We start from the raw sequence: 8,818 nt of genomic DNA on the forward strand, positions 1-8,818 counted from the left end.
CTGGATTCCAATTCGTAACACAGTCATCCAACTTCTCTGAGCCTCAGTTTACACATTGGTGTAATACGGTGCTAATTATGTCTGTGTAACAACTGTGGCAGGTCAATGAACTAGTCTGTTCTACTAGCAGAAGTAAAGGCCCATATGCAGATAAATGTTAGTTTCCATCCCAGCTCAGGTCATTTGACTTCTGTTTCAATGTCTTTTGGAGACATCAAATGTTCTTCTTTTCTAAATACCATTTTGTAAAAGATTAATATTCCAAGGTTTTTGAGCTTTGTTACGTGAAGTCCATTCAGATAAGACTATGATCATGCTTTTAGACATGTGAGGCCAATTGTTGATGATGGTGTGCTCTAAAAATCTTCCCCTTATATAGGTAAATGCCTCCACTTTAGAATTATGTTTGAAAATGAAGGATGATGCTAATACTAATGAAGGCCCTCTCACCTAGCCAGAAAGGCGCCTGTGAAAACTCCCAGTGACCCAGTTGTGCCTCTCGGGGAGCTGCCTGCTCCTCTAGAGAACCCCAGAGTCCCTGAGCTTGAGTTCTATACAGCCTGCAGTTCCCAAAACATTACTAGTTTACCATAGTACTTATTATAATGAAGAGCATCAAGGGATAGCTGACACAGCAATTTAAACATATCCAGTAAAAAACATTCATGGTTTCTGATTTCTTACAGACAGCATGCAATGCTATTCTGGGAATTCTAGAAGCACTTCAGTCTTCAAATAGAGTACCAATGAGGTTTTGCAGATGCCACCAACACTGCTGCTGCCCAGCCAAGGTCAACCCACCCTGTTTTTGGACATGGCAGTCAAGGACGAGCCCTTAGGCTACATTGCCTTCAAGCTATTTGCAAAAAAAGTTCCAAAGACACAGAAACCTTTTGCATTCTGAGCACTGGGATTTGGTTAAAAGGATTCCATATTTCACAGAATTATTTGGGAATTTATGTGTCAAGGTGGTGATTTCACATACTATCACAGCACTGGTGGCAAGTCCATCTATGGGGAGAAATTTGATGTGAGAACTTCATCCCCAAGCATACAGGTCCTGGCATCTTGCCCATAGCAAATATTAAACCCAATACAAATGATTCCCAGTTTTTCACCTGCACTGCCAAGACTGTGTAGTTGATGGCAAGCATGTGGTCTTTGGCAAGGTGAAAGAGGATATGAATATCGTAGAAGCCATGGAGTGCTTTAGGTCCAAGAATGTCAAGAGCAGCAAGAAGTTCGTCATTGCTCACTGTGGACAACTCAAATAAATTTGACTTGTGTTTTATCTTAACTACCAGACCATTCCATTCCTTCTGTAGCTCAAGAGAGCAACACTCCACTCCCATTAATAGGCAACATCCTATAATCTTTGGGTTCTCACTGCCATTCTTTGGGGTCCACCATTTCCTACCTCCCTCCAAGTCTAGCAGGATTGCAGAGTTAAGTCTATGATTATGAAATAAAAACTAAACCAAACAGAGTACCAATGAAACCAGTTTGAAATGAAATCTGTTGAGGTTCAGAGGATAAAACAGTACATTGGGAAAATTTATGTTCAGAATCTAGGATGGAGATAGATATATATGAAATATATATATATATTTCATTTCTAAAGGTTTCCAGCCAGGGTGGAAGACAATAAAGTAAATAAATTTTAAACAATAATAACGGTCACTCAAAATATGTGAAATCTCCTGAAAAGTAGTATTACTTGAGCAAGGAATTGCAGTTAAAGATATATCACTACATGTATCTCTAGAACTTATGGAAAGTCCATGTTTTTGAGGAAACTAGGAAACCCATTATTTTTTAAAAATAATTATTAAATAACATACATATAACTTTGGGATTTTGATTTTTTTCCCAAAAACTGAAAATTAAAGTAGCCTGGGAAGTGCTCTTTATTTGCTTCAACTGAGGAAATGGATAACTCATCTCCCTTTGATGTTATTAATTGATTGTTAACAATTTCCCCTGCTTTTAAAGAGTGGCAAAAAATCATAGAGAAAAAACAATGAACTTAATGCAATGAATAAAATGTTAAACTTCTATAGAATAAAATAACTCAAATTAAAAAGGAAAAGTAGTCTGAAATACTTTATTGTAATGTTTGAAATTTTTTTTTTTTTAACTTGGGACCTTCATAACTTTGTTCTGTTTTCCAGCCTCATCTCCCACGACTCTCCAACATACATTTTTTTAAAATCTCATTAAACATTTTTTAACAGATTTTATTTATTTATCTATTTGTCAGAGAGGGAGAGAGCACAAGCAGGGGGGAGGGGCAGAGGGAGAAGTCCCAATGAGGGACTCAATCCTAGGACCCGGGATCATGACCTGAGCCAAAGGCAGACGCTTAACCGACTGAGCCACCCAGGCATCCCTCATTAAACATTTTTTACATTAATTTATTTTTAAGTAATCTCTACACCCTCTACATCTAGAATGCCCTTTCTTCCCTTCTTTTCCTATAAAACTCCTATTCATCCTCCAAATCCCATTTCAACATCTTTGCCTCCCCGGCACAGTTACGCTACTCACTACGCTTTGTTCTTTTACAATGGCACCTAATACATTTTATTGCAACTTACTGCTTATACATATACGTGCTGTTTGAAAATAAGCTTCCGGAAGTGAAAGGCTGTCTTAGTCACTTCCATATTCCTCTCACCCAACATATACCTGCCACACACAGTGGCACTTATACTGTGACCCCTGGTGACCTCTGACCATTCTCCTTCTTGCTCCCTACAATTCAGACTTATTGGCCCTTCTCCTCCCCATCGAGCAGGCCAAGCAAGTCCCCTTCTCAAGCACATATACTTGCTATTTCCTCTGCCAGGAATGGACTTACCCTGATAGTCACAGAGGTGACCCCCTCACTTTACTCAGGTCTCTGACCAAATAACATCCCCTCAGAGGAGTCTTCCTTTCTTTAACCACCCTAGTTTATATAGCCACCTATCACTTTCTGTTCTCTTCCCGGGCTTTAGTTTTCTTCATAGCATTTATTGCCATCTGACATTACTGATCTGTTGGTTTATGTGCTAAATGTCTAGCCTCCCCCACCCTGCCTCCACTGGACTATAATCACCGTAAGGGCAGAGACTTTATCTTATTCACAGTAGTGTCCCTGTACCTAGAACAGGGCCTATAACACGGTGGGTAATTAACATTTGCTGAATACATAAATGATAAATGTTTGACTTACATTGAATTGCAACTACAGGGAAAATATCTATGAATATAAGCAAAGACTGGAACATAAAGTAATTTTGTTAAGGTAATACAGCAATGAAACCTCTTTTCAAATTCCCCTTAATTTTATCGTGTTGATTTTTTCAGTAAAAACAGAATAGTTTTTAAAAGCAAAAAAGGGGAGTGTTGCAGACTTGGCTGTCTTTTATCAACTTCTGAGATACATTTCAAAAGCAGGCAAAATGTGTTCAGGGTCTATATTAATAAAGTATAGTGGTTCTTCACGTATTCTGAGGCAGTTTTTATGTTAATATTAAATGTAACGTATTACATTAGTCTATTATAACCTTCTCATTAATGATTAATAAATATGACACTGGATCAGCTTTATGTCATATTAAAAAACCTAACTAAATTGACTTAGAATATACAGAGGCTCAAAGCTAATATGCTCTTGCTAGGTCCTCTGTTCTTTCCATCTTTCCCTGTCTCTTCTACAGTCATGCAGAACTTCTCATAAGCTGTTCCAGAAGATGAGAGCCTATCTCTCTTAAAAGAAAGTTAGATAAAGGTTTTCATTTTCATATGCAAAGTCAAAATTTGCAAACATAGATGACTTATAGGTAGGCAATGCATACTGCCACCGGGAATAATGGGGGAAAAAAATAACCTATAGAAATGTAAGTGCTACAGAAATCTATAAAAGATGAGGGCTGATACAATGAGACTGGGCATAAATAATCTATCTATCTATATATATATACACACACATTATATATATACTTATGGAAAAAGTACATATAATAAGTGCATGATAGGTGCAGGGACATATTTCATATAGGATAGCAAGAGTCAGAACAGGGACAGAGTTAAAGAAAAGGATAAATATTACAAATCAAGAAATATACATAGGTCACAATAAGTGAGGAAGTACAGAATAAGTTCAAGTTCATTATGAATCTAACCATATTTATTGAATGCTGACTTTAGCACCCAGTATTTTTTATTGGTATTATTTCCCAGTGTTTATGACTTTCTACTGAGCTGTCCTTTAAATAGTTTTTCTGAAGCCCAGATGTGGATATAATATTTTAGATTTATTTCTGAATTTAAGTCAAATATTTAAAATGAAACTGAACTTTGTATTTTACATTTTAAAAAGCAATACATGTCCAATTGAACTCTTGCTCATCCTTCCAGAATCAGTTCAAATATCACCTCCTCCGAAACACCTTCTATAGCACCCATTCCATCCCCTCCAAGGCTGTTGGCCTCTACTCCTAGGGCTTATAAGGCTCCCTTCTTTCATCACCTTTATGAGAGTATGAGAAATCTCAGCTTCATCTCTGTCTATCCCTCATGAGACTGTGATCTGGGGAAAAGGGACCTTAACTTTTATCTCTGTACTGAACAATTCTAGGCAATAAAAACTCAATAAAGAGGCAATGAATAAAAGGTGAAAAGTCAACTGTACTAAATAAAAGCATTTCTTGAAAATAGTAGAAATAACTCTGGGTTCATTTAGAAATACATACATTGGAGCTATAATTTGATGGCTTTTGTGGATGATGGCTTTTGTGGATTAAAAGAAAAAGGCATAATATCTGTCCACTCTTGGAATTCTACCCTATGAATATTTAAAAGCCAACACACAAAATATGCCTGCACCAGCAAAATGAAAAAACCAACAATGCTTATCTGTCATTACAGTCATCTTGGCAATTCTCACATTATTTGCATCTGTGGTCATGTGTATAGATTGTACAAACTGAAAAATCTACAATAATGGTCCTTTCCAGTGTCCAGATAGATACTACTATGGGTCATGAAAACAGCATCATAGGGTTATAGTTCCCACTCATCTAACTTTTACAATCCAAAGGCTTTTGAGATAATCATTTAAACTCTATGAGTATCTAAAAAAAGAAAGAAAGAAAGAAAGAAAAAAACCCAACTCTGTGAGTATTACATTCCTTGTCTAAAAGGAGAGCTAAAAACACCTACGCTAACTTTCTCAAAGGGTCATTAAGGGGCTCAAGTGGCATAAAGACCTAGAAATACTTTGTAAAGTATATGAGGACATAGTTATTCTTAATCACAGAAATTTATTTTAGCATCATAGAATATTTATATAATCATTATAACACAAAAGGATGTGTTGTATGTATCTTCTAAATAAAACTATCATTCTGCTTGGCAATTTTATTTAAGCAACTGCAGAAAGAGGGATTTTTATCCCTTCACTTAAAAATAATCACCAGAAGAAAAAAAAAGGGGAACAACTGTTCTGAATTTCTGAAATCTAAGAATATCTCCTTAATCATCTAAATAGGATTCTATTTGATGACATAGCAACCCCTCTAGTTCTAAAACCCCTCTAGTCCTAAACTTACTCAATTACTAATTAATAGTATTTAGTTTCCAGTTTTTGTTTTTTAGGTTTTTTTATTTATTTTAGAGAAAGAGAGAGTGCGGGGGAAGGAGCAGAGGGAGAGGGAGAGAGAATCCTCAAGCAGACTCCCCGCTGAGCACAAAACCCAACTCGGGGCTTGATCTCACTGCCCTGAAATCATGACCTGAGCCAAAATCAAGAGTCGGAGGCTTAACTGACTGAGCCATCCAGGTGCCCCCTAGTTTCCATTTTTAAAAATAGCCTTATCTTTTTTTTTTTTTAATTTTTTTTTTTAAGATTTTATTTATTTATTTGAGAGAGAGAGAATGAGAGACAGAGAGCATGAGAAGGAGGAGGGTCAGAGGGAGAAGCAGACTCCCTGCCGAGCAGGGAGCCCGATGCGGGACTCGATCCCGGGACTCCAGGATCATGACCTGAGCCGAAGGCAGTCGCTTAACCAACTGAGCCACCCAGGCGCCCCAAAAATAGCCTTATCTTTAATACCATTACTCTAAGGACAATTTTCAGTTGTTGCTTGAACATAGCAATTACCATCACTCTCTCACCTTAGTAGAGAAAGCTGGCTATTCACCAAAAACTCATGCCACCTTTTCATGAAGAAGTGTTGTTTTTGGAAAATAGCCACCCCACTGAAGACCTCATTTTCTCACTCCTTTTGCATTTGGTTAGACCATAAGACAGATTATGGAACCTAAGCAGAAGAGATACGTACCCCTTTCAGGGCTGCAAAATCTTCCTTCAGGCCTATAAAACCCCCTGCACAATCCTCCACATTCTCACTTCCCCAAGGTGGCAGGGAGTCAACCCCGAGGAAAATCTCAGAAGCCCAATGCTATCAACCTGAGTTTCTAAGCAAACCTATACAAGCCCAAATCCCCAACAACGGCATGTAAAAGATACAAAGCTCATCCCCCATTAGACTCCATGTGAAGCAAAAATATGCTTCTTTTGTGCTAAGTCATGAAATTGCAGGCTTATATGTTATAGCAACTATCAGCCATAACTCTTGTATCAGCTAAATTTAGCATAAAATTTTAATATCCACTGGAGATATAGTCTTAGGGGAAAAAAAATCAAATGAACTGACTCAAAATACCAGATATACAAAATCAAATATTTTAAATTTCCTATTGGCTAGTTTCTTTAATGACATTAAGATTTCTTGCTGCCTATTGGCTAGATTTCTTGTTGCCTAAGCAACACTACCACTATAAATCAACATATCTATGTTGTGGTTTTGACCTTCAATGCCTACATGATTTTGCTTGGCCCAGAGAGTTTTATAGATTACACAGTGGGAAGAATAAATAGTAATCCTGCTTTTCCATTCCTTACAGCCATGGACTTTGTTTGAGAATGGAGCTGAAACCAGATGCAAGTCACTTGTGCTTATGTAACTGCAAGAGGAATTGAGAAATTATAGAGACGCATTGTGCTCTCAAGATGGGGCTGAGGGCATGTATCTGAGAGTAACTCAGATTCCTGTGCCCAAGGCCGCCCAGACATATTCCCACCTTCCTAGGTGACTCCCACACAGATTTTGTAGTTTTAAGCAAGACCACTTTATAAAGCTGGCTCAACATTTATAGCAGAATTTACATGATATTTTATTTCAAGAAACATAACAATGAGCACTAAATGTATAAAATTTAAAGAGAGAACTGGGAATAAACTACTAAGGCATTCTGCACATAATATTCATAAGATGCAAAGTATCTTAAGTCAGAATATCTCAACCATATTTTCTCTCCTTGCTTGTATAATACTCACAATTGAAACAATTACCCACAATAGAGCAATACTCTCATGTATGTTTCAAATATTGATGGTGAATTGGTTTTATAAATAGTCCAATGGATAAAATGGAAGAGGAAATTGTGCATTAAAACTAAATATCTTTCATTAAGTTTTTTTTAATAGATTTTAGTTATTTATTTGACAGAGAGAAAGAGAGCACAAGCAGGGAAGTGGCAGAGGGAGAGAGAGAAGCAGACTCCCCGATGAGCAGGGAGCCCGATGTGGGGCTCAATCCCAGGGCCCTGAGATCATGAACTAAACCGAAGACAGACGCCTAACCAACTAAGCCACCCATACACCCTTTTCATTAAGTTTTAATAATGATGGGCATTTCATCATTAATAGTGATATAAAATTAATTATTAAATAAATTAATAAAATGTGTAACTTTTACAAAATCTAAAAGTAAATGTAATCCTAAAGAAATAAGAAGTAATGCATTCTGGCAGCAAATAAAGCTGAATTAAGCTGCCTCTCCACCCCACCTCCTGCTCCTGTGTGCATGCACACTCTGTCTCAAATAAATAAATAAAATCTTAAAAAAAAAAAAAGACATTCTGAGTTAGTGAAAACTCTATTTTGAGTTTTTTTAAAAAGAAATTCAACTTCTTTAAAATATACAAAATAAATTTCTGAAGTCTGATAAGAATAATATATATTTTATAAGTAATGCCTTTGAAGGGCTTGAAAACAGTTTGCTCATGTGTTTTATAAAGTGTTTCCATACAATTTTTTTTAATCTTATTTATTTGACATAGAGACAGAGAGAGAGGGAACACAAGCAGGGGGAGTAGGAGAGGGAGAAGCAGGCTTCCAGCTGAGCAGGGAGCCCGATTCGGGGCTCCATCCCAGGACGCTGGGATCATGACCTGAGCTGAAGGGAGACGCTTAACCGTCTGAGCCACCCAGGCGCCCCTACAATTTTTTTCATATGGTCAATGCGCTGATAATAGATCAATGTGAAGGTTACCACACTGTACTCAACGGACTTTCCTGTGTCTTTTCCCTCCACCCAACCTCTCCCTTCCCATCTCTGCTATTTGCTCTCCAAAGCATCCCTGGTTTCATCTCCTTTCCCATCTCCCTTTGCCCTTCTGTCCTAGGGAGACTGATTCCAAATACAGTCTTACAGAGACAGAGGTGTGAAAAAAGAAAACAAAATCACCGGGTCACTCTCTCACTAACCAACAGGTGACAGGGCACAGATTTAAGAAATCTAGTGAAGCAGACCAAGCCAGTTACAGGTGTGACAGATTTTTTTTTCCAAGTAGGAGAATGTCTTGCTTTCCCTTTGAAGGGATTCTAAAGGCCTTGCCTATACTCGGTAATTCCAGGCTTGAACATTATAACACGTAAGAGTATAAAGTCATGAGATTGGTTTTCCTGTGTAGCCTAGTCATAATT

The 8,818-nt window shown here is 37.5% G+C and overlaps 1 pseudogene; it reads left to right on the top strand.

Moving 5' to 3' along the window:
• Positions 1 to 760: 760 nt before the first annotated feature.
• LOC110575544 lies at positions 761 to 1,274 on the top strand (annotated as a pseudogene).
• Positions 1,275 to 8,818: the final 7,544 nt, after the last annotated feature.

Source organism: Neomonachus schauinslandi, chromosome 2 (genome assembly GCF_002201575.2).
Source record: "Neomonachus schauinslandi chromosome 2, ASM220157v2, whole genome shotgun sequence".
In the NCBI taxonomy this organism is placed as follows: Eukaryota; Metazoa; Chordata; class Mammalia; order Carnivora; family Phocidae; genus Neomonachus; species Neomonachus schauinslandi.